The sequence below is a fragment of the Anabrus simplex genome, chromosome 2, assembly GCF_040414725.1.
Source record: "Anabrus simplex isolate iqAnaSimp1 chromosome 2, ASM4041472v1, whole genome shotgun sequence".
Classification (NCBI taxonomy): domain Eukaryota; kingdom Metazoa; phylum Arthropoda; class Insecta; order Orthoptera; family Tettigoniidae; genus Anabrus; species Anabrus simplex.
In genome coordinates, this window is record NC_090266.1 from 490,116,677 (window position 1) to 490,136,357 (window position 19,681).

General features: G+C 41.3%; 1 protein-coding gene across 1 annotated transcript in view; it reads right to left on the minus strand.

The window, feature by feature from the left end:
• Positions 1 to 16,393, minus strand: part of LOC136863578 (ribonucleoprotein PTB-binding 1) — a 434,340-nt gene extending 417,947 nt beyond the window's left edge. Inside the window, exon 1 of the mRNA XM_068226204.1 lies at positions 16,371 to 16,393. The gene's annotated coding sequence lies outside the window, so the exon portion shown is untranslated. The remainder of the gene's footprint in view (positions 1 to 16,370) is intronic.
• Between the last annotated feature and the right edge of the window lie 3,288 nt (positions 16,394 to 19,681).

Below are 19,681 nucleotides of genomic sequence, written 5' to 3' on the forward strand. Positions count from 1 at the left end.
TAAAAACCAAAAGCCATATTCTATGGTCCACTGTTCCACTCTCCTAATAGATTTCTGTAATTGTCGTTTTGCGACTGCCATACTTTGTGCGGTATAACGAAGAGCGAAATCGTCTACACACAGCGAAGGTGTTACTGCTGAACCAGCCGCAGCAACAACAATACCGTCTACGGCAATCGCGAACAGACTGACACTGAGAACCGATTACTGTGGAACTTCATTTTACTGAAAGTGGTATTGCAAATATATACCCCCCCCCCCCACTGCTCGGACACGAAACTGACGGAGGGACAAAAAAGTTCGCATTAAAAACCGGCAAGTTACCTCGGACTGAAATGATGCCATATCGCTTCGTGGTGTCATATGCCTTTTCTAATTAAAAGAAAACAGCCACCAAACGCTGTCTTCAGAGAAATGCGTCGTGGATAGAACTATCCAGACGTACCCAATCATCAGTGGTAGAGCGGGCGGCTCGGCGGAAACCACATTTGAACTCTGACAAATTTCCTCTTTTCTTCAAACACCACACAAGTCGGCGATTCACCATCCTCTAAATAGTTTACCAGACAGGTCTGCAACTTACTGCACACTTACGGTCTTTTTCAGGCTTGAGGAGAGGAATCACTATTCCCTCTCGCCACTGTTACCTAAATTCGCCCTTTATCCAGATTAGGTTTAACACCCCAAGAAGATATAAGACGCTAACCTCGCTGAGGTGTTTCAACATCTGGTTGTGGACATTATCTGGTCCGGGAGCCGTGTACTTGCAAACCGTCAAGGCACTGAGGAGTTCCCACTCTTCTGAAACTCGAGGAAAAAACTAATACGATGATGTTCTGCCTACCACCTCAGAGCCATGAAATCACGATGGTAATTCCCGGAACCAGACACATCTGCGAAATTACATGCTAGATGGTTAGCAACGGTGGTTGGGTCAGTGACAATACTGCCTGCAATGGAAATTCCGATACATAGCATGGTCCTGATACTCCCGAAATGCGTCTACATTTAGTCCACACTTGAAATGACTGTGTGTGTGTTACGTCATAGACGACACATTTTTCCCATGAAGCTTTCTTGCTCTGTCGAATAAGTCAAAGAAATTGCTGTGAACAACAAAAGGTCATCTCCAAATTGTCCATCACAAATAAATGCCTATTATCTCTGAAAAACGCTTTATACTGCGAAAACGTCAAAGGACGTCAGACGTGCATAGTTAAAGAGAGGAATGTCACCAACACTAACGCCTTCAATTTCACCTACATGTGCACCCTCAAATACTTCAGCAACTTCACGCAATTTTTTAATCACTCTGTTTTTACAAAATAAATTTTGATATTTGGTCTTTAACAGTCCCTGCACCTGCGAAGCTGAGAGTGAATCTAATTTATTTTCAACAGCATGCACTTCCTTCACTGTTTCGGACAACAGGTTAGGGGAATTTTCAAAATATGTCTATGGTTTTAGACAAGAGGCTTAGACTGGCAGATAGAAACGCTAAATCACTTTTCAAAGAGCTGTCTTTCTGTAACTCTTGAAGAATATCAACTGAAGACGCGTCGTTTTAATCTAGTGCATTCATAAAGGATGCGAAACTTTCAAAATTGTCTACGTAGTATACCACTGCGCTAAGCCAGTTACCTCACTTCGTGACAATAGGCAGAGGAGAAAGTGCAAGACCTGGGTTTTTATCTTTAAACAGACAGGTTTTTGAGGGTGCTTTTACAAATACTTTTTTTGCCATTAGACACTAATTTATCCACTTTTATCCCGTTTCACATAACCTGTGTAGAGCATGAACTACGCAAGTTATATGTATGATTTTCGGAAAGCTTTCAGAAAGGTCTTGACCGAGTTCGATAGCTGCAGTCGCGTAAGTGCGGCCAGTATCCAGTATTCGGGAGATAGTGGGTTCGAACCCCACTGTCGGCAGCTCTGAAGATGGTTTTCCGTGGTTTCCCATTTTCACACCAGGCAAATGCTGGGGCTGTACCTTAATTAAGGCCACGGCCGCTTCCTTCCCAGTCCTAGCCCTTTCCTGTCCAATCGTCGCCATAAGACCTATCTGTGTCGGTGCGACGTAAAGCCAATAGCAAAAAGAAAAGGTCTTCGGCTGCGTTTTTCATGTAAGCTGCACTATCAGTAACTAGAAGCAATACATTGTGGTATTTTACACCTTTTGGCCAAAGTAAGTGCATGGCTTCATTAAACAACCTAGCTACAGTGACATGGTTTGCAGCAGGCATTTCTTTACACGTTAACAAATAAGAATGTTCACAAAGAGTTGTGTCATTCTTCAACACAGCAACTACAACATTTCCAACTTTTTGCCACTTGAATCAGTGGTTTCGTCAATGCTCACCCACAGTTTCTCGCTATCACATACTGCCCGAATTATTTGTAAAGTTTCTTCGTAACATTTTGATAGATAGTTTTTCCTTAATGTGCATTCGTCTGGAGGCTCAAAATAAATGCATTTTCTTAGGAAACTTCTCAGTCCCTGATTATTTATTTTGCCAAGAGGAATGTCGGCGCAAAGCAAATACTCCGCATAAATATAATTAATGCTGGGAGTAATTGGATGGGCCTACATTTGAAGTAGCTGGTTCATCTATTAGTATTTGTCGCGAACGCACACGCGAAGCTGCCGCAAGGTGCTTATTTCCAGACAAATGCTGGGTTCCTTGAGAACGTTGATCTGTACTTACTGTTTTACCACATGGTTGACAAAACAATACGTTTCCATCGGTAGTGAAAATGTTTATAAATTCCTCTACAGACTGTTGAAGACGCGATCTTGTACTCGACTTCACTTTCGGCATTTTTCTGCAGGTTACGCACGCATTTAGGGTGAATCACTGTCAATGAAAAAGAACAGCAGCGGCCACTGAAAGATTTCTTCTCTCTTGGAAACTCAGAAAATATCACACCGCTTACTATACACATCAACTGTGTCCATGTAGTCTCAATGTTAACAAGAAGACTCTGTTACCCCGCGTAGATATAAGATACGGTAAAGACCCCAACTTTTTCATGGAACGTTTGCAACTCTTACGAGCTAATCATGATTCTGGTTACACAGAGTATGAACCAGAGATTCTAGAAATAGAGCAAAAATTACGTCGTACGGGTATTATTGAGTAATAGCTCTTATAAGTAAAGACCCCGCCTGTAAAGACAAGCAGTGCTCATAAGTAACATCAACGAGCTCATCGCACCTACCGTGTCATCACATGTAGAAAGGATGAACTATAGCAAGCTAACTTAGTAAAACTAATTCCTTATGCCTCTAGAAATATGGGGTAGGCTTAAAAGCATCTATTCACTGACACCGATACAGCATGAATAAAATCATTTATAATCTACACGATTACACTTTATTCCTGACCTTTACATTCTGTTCAACCATCATCTTGCAGCTCGACAATATAAATTCACGATTATCTCTGTTATTATAACCTATACAGAAAAAACATTTTTAGACAAAAAGTGATTAGAAATGTTATTTTCTACAACTTTCGTTATGTAGTATTTTTTCGTTAGAACTGCTACTAGCGCGGATATACGAGAATGCAATTTTAGACTCCACCCACTAAACTACCATTTCAGCTAGCATGAATAAAAGTAATTTATATTCTACGCAAGGGCGGCTTACTCCTAACCTTTACATTCCAAGTTTTATTATGTTTGTTCAAAAAAAAAATTCACAACTCAGCTAAAGTCTAAATTCATGATTATCTCCATTGCGATGATCCCTTTGCAGTTTTCAAGACTCAAAAGCCTAGCGCTTTTCCGCCCGAGCTACTCAGCCTAAGTTGCTTTCGAACTCGGAAGAGGACAGGGTGTTAGAATTAGGTTTCTAAATTAGGTTTCATCTCTAAATGTGCAGGTCGTCTATATAGCTTTCCTCGGTTCTGAAAATTAAGTTTTAATCTGTGATGTAAACATTACGGTAGACAATTAGAAGTCTCTAAACGTTATATCTATCAGCTCGAAAGGTTAAAATCAAAAATTCAGTGTTCCAGACACTAAAAACAAAAGAGCGTTCCACATCAGCACAAACGCTAGCTCAGTTGACTCTTCAGTCGCTCAGTTCCGAGACACTGAGATCACCCTCCAACGTTACATCCATATAAGCAATGCAAGCCTATTAGGCTTCACACCACCTCCCTAGTCCAATACAATGTACTGTCACCATATTTTATTGGAATTTCAAGTTCAGCTCCAAGCCCCTGAGGTTGCATTCCGACGTTAGGCATCTATGAATACATCAGATACTTATTTTTTTATTTTTTTCCTCCAGACCTACATTATATGTGTATGACCCATTAATGGAGAAAATATAAGTCTGACCTAAACCAGCTCACAAAAAGAAAAGGAAAAGAATACCACCAGATAGGCGGACATGAACAAAACCAGAAATAATAATAATAATAATAATAATAATAATAATAATAATAATAATAATAATAATAATAATAATAATTCAATGGCAATGAAAATAAACACTGTCGTATGGCCAAGGATCAACCCTTATTGGTGGTCTATTGGCAATGGCAGAAGGCAGTATGATAATAAGAAACTAAAATAATAACATATTTACTGTGTAGAATACAATAATATAAACTCCATTATCTAGCTACAACTCCAAGTATTTTGATTTACCAACCGAACATAATCATGATACCTCGCTATTATTTACAAGCTCACCAAACATACCCTTGTGTCACCGATTCACAATCATCCTCCACCTCAGATTATACCACCTAGTCTCATTCTTCCACCACATATCAATTACGTCCTCAATCTCAACCAAACTTTGTTTCATTCAAAATTTCAGGCCAATCTCCATATTAAATTAAACCATCACACTTACCATTCCATACTACTCCAACCATGCATCTCTGCCTCCCTTTTCATTCGCAACCTTATCTCCTCACAATGTTACAATCACTCTATTAGCTTCCTTGCTAACAATACACAATAATATGTACCAGCCATCTCCACACATTAACTTCCTCCCTCCAGCACAGTTTTGTTCATCAACCGCCATCTCATAATTTATATACCATATACACAATCACTCTTGGAGGTCTTCACACAATACTATCATCTTTACCCAATTAACTTCCTCCAATACCATTATATCCATCAACCACTTCTCATAATTTACATACCATATTATATCATAATCACATACTCATGATACCTCACTATTATTTATTGACTCATCAAACATACCATCGTATCACTGAACCACAGCCAACTTCCATCTCAACTTATACCACCTGGTCTTATTCTTTCACCACATATCGATTTCGTCCTCAATCTCAACCATACGTATTCTCTTAACATTTCAAATCACTCTCCATAATTAATTAAACCATCTCACTTGCCATTCCATACTTTACCAACCAAACATCACTATTTCCATTTTCATCCGCCAGCCTTAACTCATCGTCGTTTTTACAGCCACTCTACTACCTTATTCACTAACAATTGACTTAGTCCTTAAGATCATATACCAGCCATCGCCACACATTTAACTTAATCACGAAACCTCGTTATTTACAAACTCGGCAAACATACCATCGTATCATTGAATCACAATCATCCTGAAACCACTTGTATTCACCAACCATAATATCTCAACTATAGTCACATAAGCCTCTCACCATATTAAATTATGCCACTACATTTTACCATTAACCTTTACCCTTATCAACTAGCCATTTTTTTTACAATCACTCTCTTCCTTACTTACTAACCAAATACCCACCTCATCTTAATTACAGCCTTCCAATACCATCTAAATTCACTACCTCTCCTCTCATTCCAACATAGCAACTCTGATCACTCTATTGCATTTTCGATACGTTTGACACAAATCAAGATCACTATACATTTCAAATACAATGACAGCAATTAATATACACACTTCACCACCTACCAGTTTAACTACTTAATCACTCTTATCTCAACTACAAATAACACACACACTCCACTATTCTCATGTACATAAACAATTTACTACTGCTACTTGTATTTTTTTTTAAATTTTTTTTACTTCTCGTCACTACGCCTTCGTCCGATTTACTCTTCTTACCCCACAGCTCCTTTAGGCTCAAGCTTCTCCCTTTACCCAAGGCACCTATTGCTTCTGCTTCATCCCTCAAAGCAGTATTTTCACTACGTTTATGAGCTCTTGCCATTTCTTGTGCCCCCCCCCCCCCCCTACGACATTCACTCCCTGTATCTTCCTTTCTTCTCTCACCCTGTCCTCCATCCTCAGCTCCTTAACTATTGCCCTGGTCTCCCTCCTCATCTCATTTGCTGCTTCCCTGACTCCTCCTGCGATCGCTTTGAAGATAGTATGCGCACCCTCCTCTGCCCTACTAACTTCTTCTTACTGCAAGCTCTGTTCCAATGCTTTCAGATTCGTCACTGTCCAATTTCGGGACCAATTTACGTAACTCACCACCAGTATATAAGCTCTCAACCCTTGCAGTTTTGCCCTCACTAAATGTTTCTTCAAAATTTTGAAATTCATGATCTCTCTTCCCACATCCCTCTTAATCCCAATTTTCTCACTCCGTAGATTACCGGCGTTCCTTATCACTATATCCTTCATCAATGAAGATAGCAACGACACTGTTATGGGTCTGCGCCCTCTCACCTTGCCTACTCCACACTGTCTATGTCGACCTCACTAAAGTTGATTTTCATTTTCTGTTGACTGGCATCCACCACTTTGTAGATAAAGTCTACTTTCGTTTCTGCCTTGTCTTCCTCCACCGCATGAACAAATATGGATTTCTTCTTGCGGTCCCGATTGCAAGACTGCCATTCTTTCTTCAAATTTACCACCTGCTCTTCCATTTTTTTTTAAATTCTTTCCTTTAGTGACACCAGTTGTCTCTCGCTGTCCTCCATCTTTGCCTTAGTATCTCTTGTGTATTCCTGGATCCACTGTCTCGTCTTTTCGTGCTCCTGAACTAGCTCCTGTAGTAATTTCTTTAGCTGCTCACACGGGCATAACTCCTCCACTACCTCCTTTACCACCTTCCTTATAATTTCAATGTCTTCCCAACTCATGTTGCTACTACTCTGAGGCCCCGGATTTACCTCCACTCCTCCAATAACCAGCAGCACAGTAACCATTATTGCCGCAAGAAGCATCTTCTCCTTCACTGCCATCTCCACCTTACATTATTTTTTATTATTCGTTCCCTTCCTCATTCTTCCCTGCCATCTCCCGATAGTGACCCTGTACTGCTCAATACCGATCATCTTCCGAGCTTCTAGCAGATGTATTAAGCCTTACGCCATCTCTCTAGACCCGTGCCGCCATCTTGTTCCATCGATTGACACCTTGATATAGGGTGTAGCTGCAATTGTTTAGAAGTTAACATTTTGGCACTTTGAAGGCTGATAGCCTGTCCGTTATGGTTCATATGGGCAATATGTTGACATATTTCTGGTCAAATCGAGCCTCCTGCGTTGACTGACACCTTGATATGGAGTGTAGCTGCAATTGCTCGGAGTTAGTCTCATAAGAGCCCTTGTATAGCAGCCATCTTGCGCATTAGCCCCTGCGTCAGCCTTCTATTATTATGTTACGCCCCTGTGAATAAAACATACGGATTAAGCCTTATAGCCGCCATCTTGTTTCATGTTCACCTCCAGGTCCTGGGAGGTTATGTTAACGCGTCGTCAGTGTATCGTTGGGCCTGCAGTAGCCCTGGTATCGAACATGAAGTCTGTTAGGTTAAGCTTCTACTCTTATGCGGTTAGCCCGTGAACTGAACTTTGAGTGTCTTAGGTTAAAGCTTGTACCCTTAGGCTTCGAACTAGGATCTGTACTGTTAACGCCCTTAGGCAGGGAGTCGAACCCGGGATCTGCGAGGTTAAATCTAGACAAGGCCCTTAAGCCTAGGGTCGAACCCGAGGTCTGTAAGGTGAAGCCTGGACATGTAGCTAGTGTAAGGTCATGTAAGGTTACGAGCGCGCTCTTAGCCAACCGCTCTAGTAAGGTTATGCGAGGTTAAGCATGTACTCTTAGGCCCGGTTATACAGTATACGCTTAAGCCTTGGATCGGGCTTAAGCGGGAGCTTAAACTCTGGACGAGTTTCACAGTGGGGAGTGCAAGTGGTAAGCCGAGCTTATCTGTGACTGGCTTAAGCTGTATGAAACTGAGGTTTAAGCTAAGGATTCAGATCAGATGGTAGAGCGCTGGCCCTCTTGTAGCCCAACTTGGCAGGTTCGATCCTGTCTCAGTCCTGTGGTGAAGGTGCTCAAATTCATAGTTAGTGGGACGTAAAACCAATAACATTAATAAATAACTTATATTTCTGAATATATTTAGAGGCTCAAGAGACAAAAATGTCGGTCGGTCACTTGCTTTCTTGGCTTACGCTGCGTGAACCATCAACGATAGACCCCAAGTGTAAGTGTACGAATTGTAGAGCATAGAAACCTCTACAAAAAAGTCCGCGATGGTATATACCTATTTCCAACCGTTTGCCCTCTAGAAACGATGTATAACCTACAAGTCAATCAATCATAGGCTACGGATGTAAACAAAGATGAGAACTGAATCACTGCGCATGCGCAAGCATTACCAACTTCGGAGATGTTCAGCTTAGTAAAGCTGCACATGGTCCCCCTACTGTGAAACTCGTAGTGTTTAAGCCAAAGAGTAAGCCTTGCTTAAGCGGCGTGCGTGGCTTACTAAAGCTTCGGCTTAAACTCAAACTGTGAAACCGGGCCTTAGTCAGCACACTCATTGAGTTGGAGGCCTCTCCCGGGTGTCTGGTGGTGGTGGTGGTGGTGGTGGTGGTGGTGGTAGTGGCGGCGGCGGCGGCGGAAGGACTCTCCAAAAATCACTACTCCTAAAACCACGTGACTTCTGGTTGTGGGGTGTTTGAAGGATCGTGTCTATGAAGGACATACGCGGTCTCTGCCTGAACTAAAGCTTAGCATACAAAGACATGTCGCTCGGATTTCATTCGATATGCTGAGGGCAAGTGTCGACCATGACGTGTTACGATGATGAATGATGAAGAAAATGTTTTATTTAAAGGTGCCTAACATCTAGGTCATCGGACCCTAATAGTACAAGGTGCAACGAAATGAAAATTAGAACATGAGAATGTGTCCACTAACTAGAATCTAAAACGAGCTACGATAAAAAGACTATAGTGAAACAGAAACTATCAGTGGATCACACTCACAATGTCTACATTACTGGAATGATGCTTATTATCTAAAGGGGTCCAAAATCCAGGTCACCGACCTCTCATAATGGTACAAATCACTGGTAAAGCAGAACCATGCTGCTCCTCGTATAGTGGTACTAATCACAGGTAACTTAGGCTGATGGTGTGTCTCGCATGGTGGTATTAATCACAGGTAATGTAGACTCGTGCTATGTCAAGCACAATGGCACCACTCACAGGTAAGAAACCCATGGTGGTTCGCACATAAGGGCACTACTCGCAAGCAACGAAGACCATGGTGTTCCTCACATAGTGGGACAAATCACGGGCGCCGGTATTCCCGTGGTGTTCCCCACTTACGAGGGAACGGTACGAAGTCGGACGGCGAATTTCGATTTGATTTTTACATATTCGTGAAGGTCCTTTTAAGCTGAAACAGACAGTGTAAGTCTAATTTTTCGCGGGTCCTTTTTAAGGGGCCATTTGGGAGCTCAAAGTTGCGCGCAAAGAATTGTCCAGTACATGCCGGCACACGTCAGCGCTCACAGCCAGCGGCTGCCTTGCCTTGCCTTCCCTCTCCACTCCTTCGGTTCTCCTCTGTCCCCCGCCGCATACGGCTGCCTACAGTTGTGTACACGGGATTGCGGGTGAAGACTGACGTTAGTTGGGACATTTTATTTACAAAGATAAATTCATTATGGAATAAATAAACAATAAAAATTGTTTACAGATCACTACTTAACAAACAAATAATACATAATCAAATATCATATGCATCATCATGGCAATTCAAAGTATTCAAGAAATGACTTTATTCTAACACAGTCTGGCATTGGTTCATTGTTCATGGCATGATAGTGGAAATCTAACACAAAATGTGAATAACAAAACATAAGACAACAATATGCGCACCTTATAAACGAAAAAATGGTACAGTCATTTCCAGCACACATTTTATCAGTCAAATCGTTTAAATTCGTTTGCGAGACAGTATGAAATTGTGGTATATTGTCATTAATGGAATAACCACACGCTTTCCCACCATATTTCAGCATTGGTACAAAACAATCAGCTTGTAATTGGTTATGCGCTAGTATTTGACTAGTTATAATGAAAAGTCTGGTTTTGGGTTTTAATTTTGACTGGCCGTGTAAATTCCTTTCCCATTCGACGGACTAAACATTTTAGTTGTCGGAAGAGTCCAAGATCACAGATACGTAGTTCCTTTCGGTACGTATTCAATTTGTACATATTTATTGATCAGGGATTCAAGTTGTGCATTTTTGCCCTGGCCACTGAATGAATCTATGAGAAGAAGATTTCGTAATTTCCTGTAATTGCGGATGGAAGACGTTTTGAAACCAGTCGCGTACTTGCCCTTTCCCCATTTTTCTGGAAGATGAACAATCAATTACGACATATTTAAAGGCATCCAAGTAGGATTTGATACGTTATTGTACTCTAGGTCCAAACTTTCCATTAATTTATTGAAAAACCATCAAGAACAAACATCCCATTTCTCCGGGTTCAGAAATGTGATATTGCACTGTGTGGGAGTGCGTAAAATTATTTCGGCAAACAAGCGTAGCATGAACGTCTTTCACACCACGAAAATCATAACTTCACTGTGTTGCCATTTCGTACTCTAACCGGGACTGGCCCGAATTCCAGATATTGGCATGCGGGATCTCTTTCTTTTCTTGTAATTCATTAATGAATGTTACAAACTTTTTAGCCACTTCGTGCCGCACTTCTTCGTCTGTTTTGAACGTTTTACTGACTACTTAGGTTACTTTTCGGAACCGAATTTTCAAACGCCTTTTAACGTTTGTCAAGTATGAATCGCTTTGGAGAGAGTGTTTGAGGCAAAACAACGCTCTACCCTCACCAATCCAACGCTCAATGTCCGATTTTGTGACATATAAATAACGCATCCTTGCCTTGATGAACTCTTCTTTCACATAAGCTCGAACCCTTGCACATTTCTTAATTTCTCCATTGTGTTCAACGTGGTTGACGATTCCATAAATTTGTCTCCGAGTCTTCTTATACTTCCGTACAGCGTACATAGGTCCTCGTTCCTTTATTTCTTGATACATGTCCAACAATGATTCGGAATCATAATCTTCTACTTACTTACAGGGTCTTCCTCGGCCATCACACGACATGTTATCTTCGTTAAACTCATCTCCGTGTTAGCGGTTTTTTTTTTCGGTGATGTCCCCTCCCCAACGCCATCTTCGTCTTCTGAATCAACGAAAACGGCTTATTCCTCCTGAATAAATTCGCATTTTCCCTCCAAAATTGCATCAAACATTGTATTTATCTGTATATACATGATTTGCTCTTCATCAGAAAGCTCTGTAGCTTCCTGAATATTAATACCGTAGGCATTAACAAGAGCTGCAATAATGTTGCAAGCGGCCATAACAAATTAAATAATCCAGTGCGATCTCCTGTATGTGGAATAGCCATCAGTCGTGGAGAACTTGACCGAATAGAATAGGACTCGCCGTCCCATATACACAACTGCTGGCAGCCGTATGTGGTGGTGGACAGAGGAGAACCGAAGGAGTGGAGAGGGAAGGCGAGGCAGGGCAGCCGCTGGTAGTGAGCGCTGACGTGTGCCAGCATGTACTGTACAATTCAGGGCGCGCACCGCCAAATTTGAGCTCCCAAATGCCCCCTTAAAAACGACCAGCGAAAAATTAGACTTCCACTACCTGTTTCAGCTTAAAAAGACCTTCACGAATATGTAAAAATCAAATCGAAATTCGCCGTCCGACTTCGTAGCGTTCCCTCATTAGTGGAATTAATCACAGGCCACGTACCCTCGTGCTGTTGCTCACTTAGTGGTACTAATCATAGGCAATGTAGACCCACAGTTTATGGAACATCATGGTAACGCCCACAGGTAACAAACCCCATGGTGTTCTTCACATAATGGAACTAGTCTCAGGTAACGCAGGCACATGGTTTTCTTCACATAGGGGTACTAAACATGGGCGCCAGCCAAACCCGTAGAGTTTCTCACATAGTGTTACTAATCACAGGCAACGTAGACACATGGAGTTTCTCAGAAAGTGGTACTACTCGCAGATAGCGCAGATTCATTTTGAACACAGGGGAACACACACATTCCAGTGCAGCGATACGGCACATGGACATTAAGTCCACGCAGCCGAATGCCCGACCCCCCTCCCCGACTCGGTGAAATACACACGATACCACTAACCACAGGCAACGCCCAGACCCGTGGTGTTCCTCACATAAGGGTACTACTCCTAGGTAACGTAGATCAATGGTGTTCCTCGCATGGTGGTACTAATCGCAAGAAAAGTCGACCCATGGTGTTCCTCACGTAATGGTACTAATCACAAGTAGTCTCATGGTTCTCAAATCATCATCCCTTGGTCGCCCCTCTTAGTTGCCTCTTACGACAGGCAGGGAATACCGTGGGTGCATTCTTCGTCTGCGTCCCACGCCCACAGGGTGTTGTGTGTTTGGTCCGCGAGAGCTATTTTATTTTGCTCAAGTCCGCCGGCAAGTCGGTTAGTACACCCCTATCCGCCACTTGGGACGCGCCTCGTGGGAGTATCGTTTGTCTCCCAGCTACGCCAGCGTAGTAGGTTCGTAGCGACGTGTTACGCTTGCAGCATGTTGCTGATTTGGGAGGCTATAATGAACAGTGTTTGTAACCATAAATCCTAATAAACGTGCCAGAACCACAGTTATCATTTGTTTGATATTTCCTGCCTTTTTTCTGCTTACAGTGCCATATTTTCTCGTGGTGGCAAGACTTGGGGCTAACATTCTGTGGCATAATTCGCGAGCGTATCGCTTAGTTAGCACATCTGCGAAATTTCAGACTCCTGCGATAATTCTAGTCCATGCTGTGCTGCGCTAAACACCTTGTCAGACTTCGACCGGTCGATTGTAGAGTTTTACGGAAAAACGACCAATCTCCACCGTATTCAGAGGTGCGTAAATTACAATTACCTATAACCCAATTCTGGTGCTCTTTTATTTTATTTTATTTTATTTTCTTCTTAGTAATTTGTTTCTTTGCATGACTGACAGCTATGGAGATGCAGTAATAACTATTCTGGCCTCGTTCAAATTTCAATTATAATTTAAGCAGAACAGTATGGAACGTAATCACTGTACTGGGATCCAAGAAGTTTCTATCAGCCTAGGAGGTAAAACGAAATTCCGTCAGCATGTCTTATTTCATTATATCGATTACTCTACAATAAGTTTCAATTAGCAAAGAAAGGGAACATGTAGACACACAGACCGCCGCCATGGGACTGTTTCATTGTATTCTGGACAGCAATTTATTTCTCGATTTTCTTCGTAACCTTTCATGACTTATGCTATGAAAATACCACACTGTAGTCACCGAGATTCGAGTATCTACCACCTGAATGGCTAGCACGATGTTAGGCCATGTTATCTCTTGATAATACGACAGCTATAAAGTTTGAAATTTCCTTTCATTGAAATATTTACATACCCTTTAAACAGAGTAAGGTATGGGTGTGTTCTTCCCGAAGGCAGGTCCGAACCCTCCGCAGAGGTATACCTGAGCCGGAGTTTACGTACGGTAGGGTGGCCAGTTCCTTTCCGTTCCTCCATTCCCTTACCCCCCACCAACAGCGCGTGGCAACCCATCCACTTCTCGACCACGCCCAATGTTGCTTAGCTTCGGAGATCTCACGGGATCCGGTATTTCAACACGGCTACGGCCGTTGGCTTTAAAACAGAATAGTGTAGAATATTTAATTAAGTCAAATTAATTTCATTGTTGCTCCTTACATTATAAGATGTTTCGGTTGTTTCTCAATACAAACTGATCATAGAAAACGAAAACACAGCTATTAAGATGATGTTGAAAAGTCATAATCGTTAGAAAACACGAGTTTTTAAAAATTCTGAAAAATATTCGCTCTTAAAAGGACATAATGCAGAAAGAAAAACGTGCTTTGTTGGGAGTTTGATTGCATGCCTTTATAAAACTAAACTTCTTCAATTGCACAACCTTGTCTTTTACTTCTGGGTTGTAATTCAACAGTACCAGACTGTCTTACTTTCTTTGTGGATTGTGGTGTTACAAGTCCATCAGCGCTCAGGATATTTCAGTCAATTTTCCCATGGGATCAATACATGTGAAGTCTCGTTTCATACCCATATACCAACTTAGTCCGGCTCCGTGCCTAAATTGCTAGCGTCCAGAGGGTCCCGGGTTCGATTCCGGGTCGGAGATTTTAACCATAAATGGTTAATTCCTTGGCTCGGGGAATGGATGTTTGTGCTGTCTCCAACATCCCTGCAACTCGCACACCACACATGACACTATCCTCCACCACAATAACACGCAGCTGCCTACACATGGCAGATGCCGCCCACCCTGCCTTACAAGGGCGGCACTCTGCTAGCAACAGCTACAAGAATTTTTTAAAAATTCTGTGCTAGTGTGTGTTTGTAAGGTGCAGTTATAGTGGGAGCAGTCATCGCTACATGTATGTTAGGTACTATCCCGATGTTCGCCAGAGTTGTAGGTGAGTAGATGTGTGTGTGGGGGGGAGGGGGGAGAAACCAGAAATACTACTTCTAGGAGGCCTGAGAAATGAGATTTAGAGTAAATCTAACTCGGTTGTCCTCCCAAGGCCAATCCTAATTTTGAGATTCAAGTCATCCGTGCGAACACTCAATCGAAATCAACGACAACCACAGCAGTAACAGCTTCTTACATGTTATGTAACCCACATCACGGAACAAAGAATGACGCTACTTACATGTATTTGCTCTTTTTTTTTTATCTACTCGCACTTAAAATTGCCGAATACGGTCTACTGACTATAATCGAAGCTATTTACAAAGCAAACACAGTCACCTGAACTCAAGAACTAGGCATACCCTTCGGAAAGATAAAACCAATATTCTTCCTAATACTGGCTATCAAGAAACGTTTCTTTCTACCGCTGAGCACACGAAACTTTTACTCTTGAAGTCATACGCAAGGGAGCTGGTGACGCCATCAATACCAAAATAATTTCCGGCAACAGCTGCACTTGCAGGAGTTTATAGCAGAAGTGGCAGGAAGTCAGCACAAGCACAGCTACTTTGTTTCTCTTTCTCAATTTCATGTGCTTTTCGTCCCATTACACAGTGTTCCACATTCTTCCTTTCTCTATTTATGAGCTTACGGCGTTAAAGACAAGAGTTAAGGCGGATTCTGAAGCTAAATAAATTCCTGCCAACACTTCTTATATGACACAAGAAATTTCGAAATAAAAGTTTCTTCTGGTGTTGTACCGAGCGAATTGGCCGTGCGGTTATAGCTCGCAGCTGTGAGCTTGCATTCGGGAGATAGTGGATTCGAACCGCACCATCAGCACTCCTAACGATGGTTTTCTGTGGTTTCACATTTTAAGAAAGCCACGGGAGCTACCTTCCCAATCCTAGACCCTTCCCATCCGTCCGATGCCGAAAACCTTCGATATGTTAGTGCAACGTTAAACAAGTAGAAAAAATCCTAATGTTGTCTTATGTTTTATGTATCTAACAGTTTCGTAAAATATTACTGCTAACGAAGACTGTGTTGAAAGACGAAGCAAAATACAGTGAAACACCAATATACGCGCCCGCTTAATACACTTGTGGCTACTTCAACCACTACTCTTATACCTTTATCTCCTTCACACAATATACATAACATTTGTTTGAGCGCCAGTTGCTTTTTAAATAAAAACAACAAAATTTGGTAGAGCATACCTCTTATATCAATTATCTCAAGGCGTTAGGTGATAAACTCACATATTTGGCAATATACAGGGATATGGATCAGGACAATATTAAATTACTGTTGCATTTCCACAATTGAGGATTGTACATGGAACTGGAATCACTTATTATAATTAAAATAAAACTGAGTTTATGACTATAATTTACGTCACAATGAACAAGCATTAACGTCTTTTAATTTAACAAAAAAAATATATCTAGTGAGATTTGCGGTAGTATGAAAAAGAAAATTTAATCTAAACAAAAAAAGCTATTGGCATGAACTTGAAGTGAGATGTGATATCGCCGCTGATTACATTCTTCTTCATGTTATGAATGCATAACATGTCTGATGCTTTAATTACCTGATGTCTGCATACACCGCTGTTGAACTTGAAATTCTTGGGAAAACCTATGAGCTGAAGTCGGGAGCCGTCTGCTGTTATCTTCTTATATAACAAGGAGTTGGCCTACATACCATGTACGCGGATAGAGAGCTCCAATGTAATTACGTCCACTCAATATATTATAAGTAATTGGAAAATATTATTGAAGCATCTTGTGAAGTCCATCCTCACAAGAAGATGATGATTCTTTATCAGCATAGAACCCGTCTCTGCTCGGATACAACCACCACTTGTAGACCTCCTCGATTATTATAAGACCTCTTGAAAACACAACTCTGAGCTCTGACCATCACTCTAAGACCACTTCTTCCATTTGATACATCTGACTGTTACATATGATCTGAACGATATGATTTGAATACCTCTCACCACCGTTGCATCGACTTTTATAACCTCGCGATGACGACTCATTTCCCTACTCTCTGTTCATCCCTTCCACTTCAACATACAGTAGCTGGCGAATACTGACGCTTGGTCGCAATCACGTGCCCACGCACTGATGTCATCAATCAAGTGTTGTCTAAGCTTGCCCAAGCGGATTGCAGATAACTAAGTTTCATGCGTCACCGGGAAATCTACATGCACATAACATTCTCAGTTAAACATAGCCTCGATTGCAAAATACTAGTGATGGGTTGCGACTGGAATCGCGAAGAATCGATTCCATATGCCTGGGGAATCGGGTACCCGATTCCGGAATCGATTCCGAGGAATTAGTAGCACCATCTATGATGCAGATACGTAAACACGTGCAGCACGAATGTGTTCTGTAACGTGAGTTCGTTTTGGTTTATAACCAGGTCTGTTTACAAGCCATGCCTGCTTTTATTGTAGTTTCCTGGAGTTATATACTCTAATGCGACTGTAGTTTCATCAGAAACTATGATCCTCTGTTTGAAACTATTCAAATTGTATTAAATCAAAACTTGTACGGGGATTATGACATAATATAACAGTACTTTCTCTACAAAATACAATTGTACTAAGGAGACAACCTTAACTAATGTTAAGCAGTGATGAAAAGAAAAATAGTAATTCTGAGAGTTTCTCATAATAATATTTAGTAGTAGTATGAAATGTTCTTATTTTTCTACAACTTTTCCCACACCGATGGGGTCGCGGGTGCGAACTGTATCGCGCATGTTGATTTGGCCCTGTTTTACAACCGGATGCCTTTCGTGACGCCAACCCTATGTGGAGGGATATAATCACTATTGCGTGTTCCTGCGGTGGATGGTAGTGTAGTGTGCTGTCTGAATATGAACAGGAAAATGTTGGGACAAACACAAACACCCAGTCCCTGGGCCAAAAGAACTAATTGGAGGCGATTAAAATCCTCCACCCTGCCGGGAATCGAACCCGGGACCCTCTGAACCGAAGGCCTCAGCGCTGACCATTCAGCCAGTGAGCCCGACAGTGGTACAGTATGTTCATTGCAAATTAAATGCAACGGAAGCCAGTATGTTAGGAAACAAGTTGTATACTTATTAAAAATGTGACTTAATTCCACATATTTTATACGTTTATACTAGCGGTAATTGAAAACCACATTAGGAAAATACAGTATGAGCATAATAACAATGCCGATTGCTACACCCAGTGTCGAAATGTGTAATGTGATATCCAGACTACCAGGGTAAATTGTTATTTCGTTATGTGGCATAATTCATTCACGACAACCAGTTACACATTTCACTGTATACAAAAGAAATAGTAAATATTACACGTTCGAATTTACTCCACTTATATACGGAAGATTCACTCTATTGAGTGCGACCGGAACACTCTCGTGACGTCATCGGGAACCGATTCCTCGCATGCGACATTGAGTGCGACCGCGGAGTCGTAGGAACCGATTCTCGCGATTCCAGGCGTCATTCGCGCACATCACTACAAAATACTATGCCAGCTCATCTAGCCAGAGTTACAAGCCACAGCCTGACTATATGAAATCAACAAATCTCACTTACTACAATACAGAATAATTACAAACAAATTTCACTTAACCTATGATTAAATACAATATACGTGATACCTAATTATTACAGTCTAAGTGATGAGAAACAGAATATAAAATCTAATGAATCGGGTTAATAATAATAATAATAATAAAAAATACTGAATGGAATCTGTAACCCTGTTGTACGGTTACACACTATCCCACATGATACTCATCACCTTCAGCTGCCCACATCGAGCCTTTCGCGGAACTAGCGACGACCTTCTGACAAGTTCAACAACTGCTATTCGATGGATGCAACAACTGGACATCCGAGATTACTTTTCATTTTTCATCTGTTAATTTATGTATTTACTTATATTTTGCATCATTTCTGTGTTTTTGTACTTTTACTACTTTCCTGTATTGTACATATCTCTCTCGATTACTGCTTAATGTTTTACCTTGACTTTTTGTATTTATTCTGTTTTGTAAATTATTTGTTGCTTTTACAATGTTACTCAATTTGTGCGCGGGTTAACTTGTACCATAAGCTTAAAAATCTCAGGTCCCTGGACATCTGATATCGAAAGCCGTTCAAATTTACCCCATACGCAGCGTTCGAATCCTGCCTACAACAGTTGGTTGTCTTCAGCTGAATACCTGGTTAATTTCAGATTCCTTTAAATGTGTTTTACTAGCAGTTTAATGTAATAGTAAGACACGTCTTACCCTCAATGTTTAAGAATCCTATTGAGGGTAGAAAGTTGGAGAAATACTGCCTTTATTATTACTGCCCGTGTTTCACTCGAGAGGAGGAACGAATCGGCCGCAGTTACGTTCCTTATCAGCGTTTAGTAGCAAATGAAGTTTAAAAAAGTCAGGAAATGATTCTGAATATTATTTAAAGAGGGAGGCACACGCCCTTCCACGTCCAGATTAATGGACAATGGACACCATAAGGCACTGAGCCCTTATGATCAGACTTAAAAATTGTGACTCATTACATGTACACTAAATATCATAGATGCTATGAAATAGTGCAACAGTCAATGACTGTAGCCCCCTCATTCTTCTACAACGAGGCATTAACCCTGTGTTGTGCTGATAGCATAAGAGTATAAGTAAGAGAGGAAGACTGCATGAATTTCATTATAGATGGTTATACGTGGAGTTTACTTCTGAAGAGGAATCTAGCGTACAGTGAGGCCTTAACCCTGCGGTTCTGATCCCACGTTCATCTGGATGCCCCTTGGCCATGATCAAGATATCAACTCTCACGTAAAACTACAAGCTTAGTTGCTTCTTTTTTTTCTTTCTTTGTTTAATG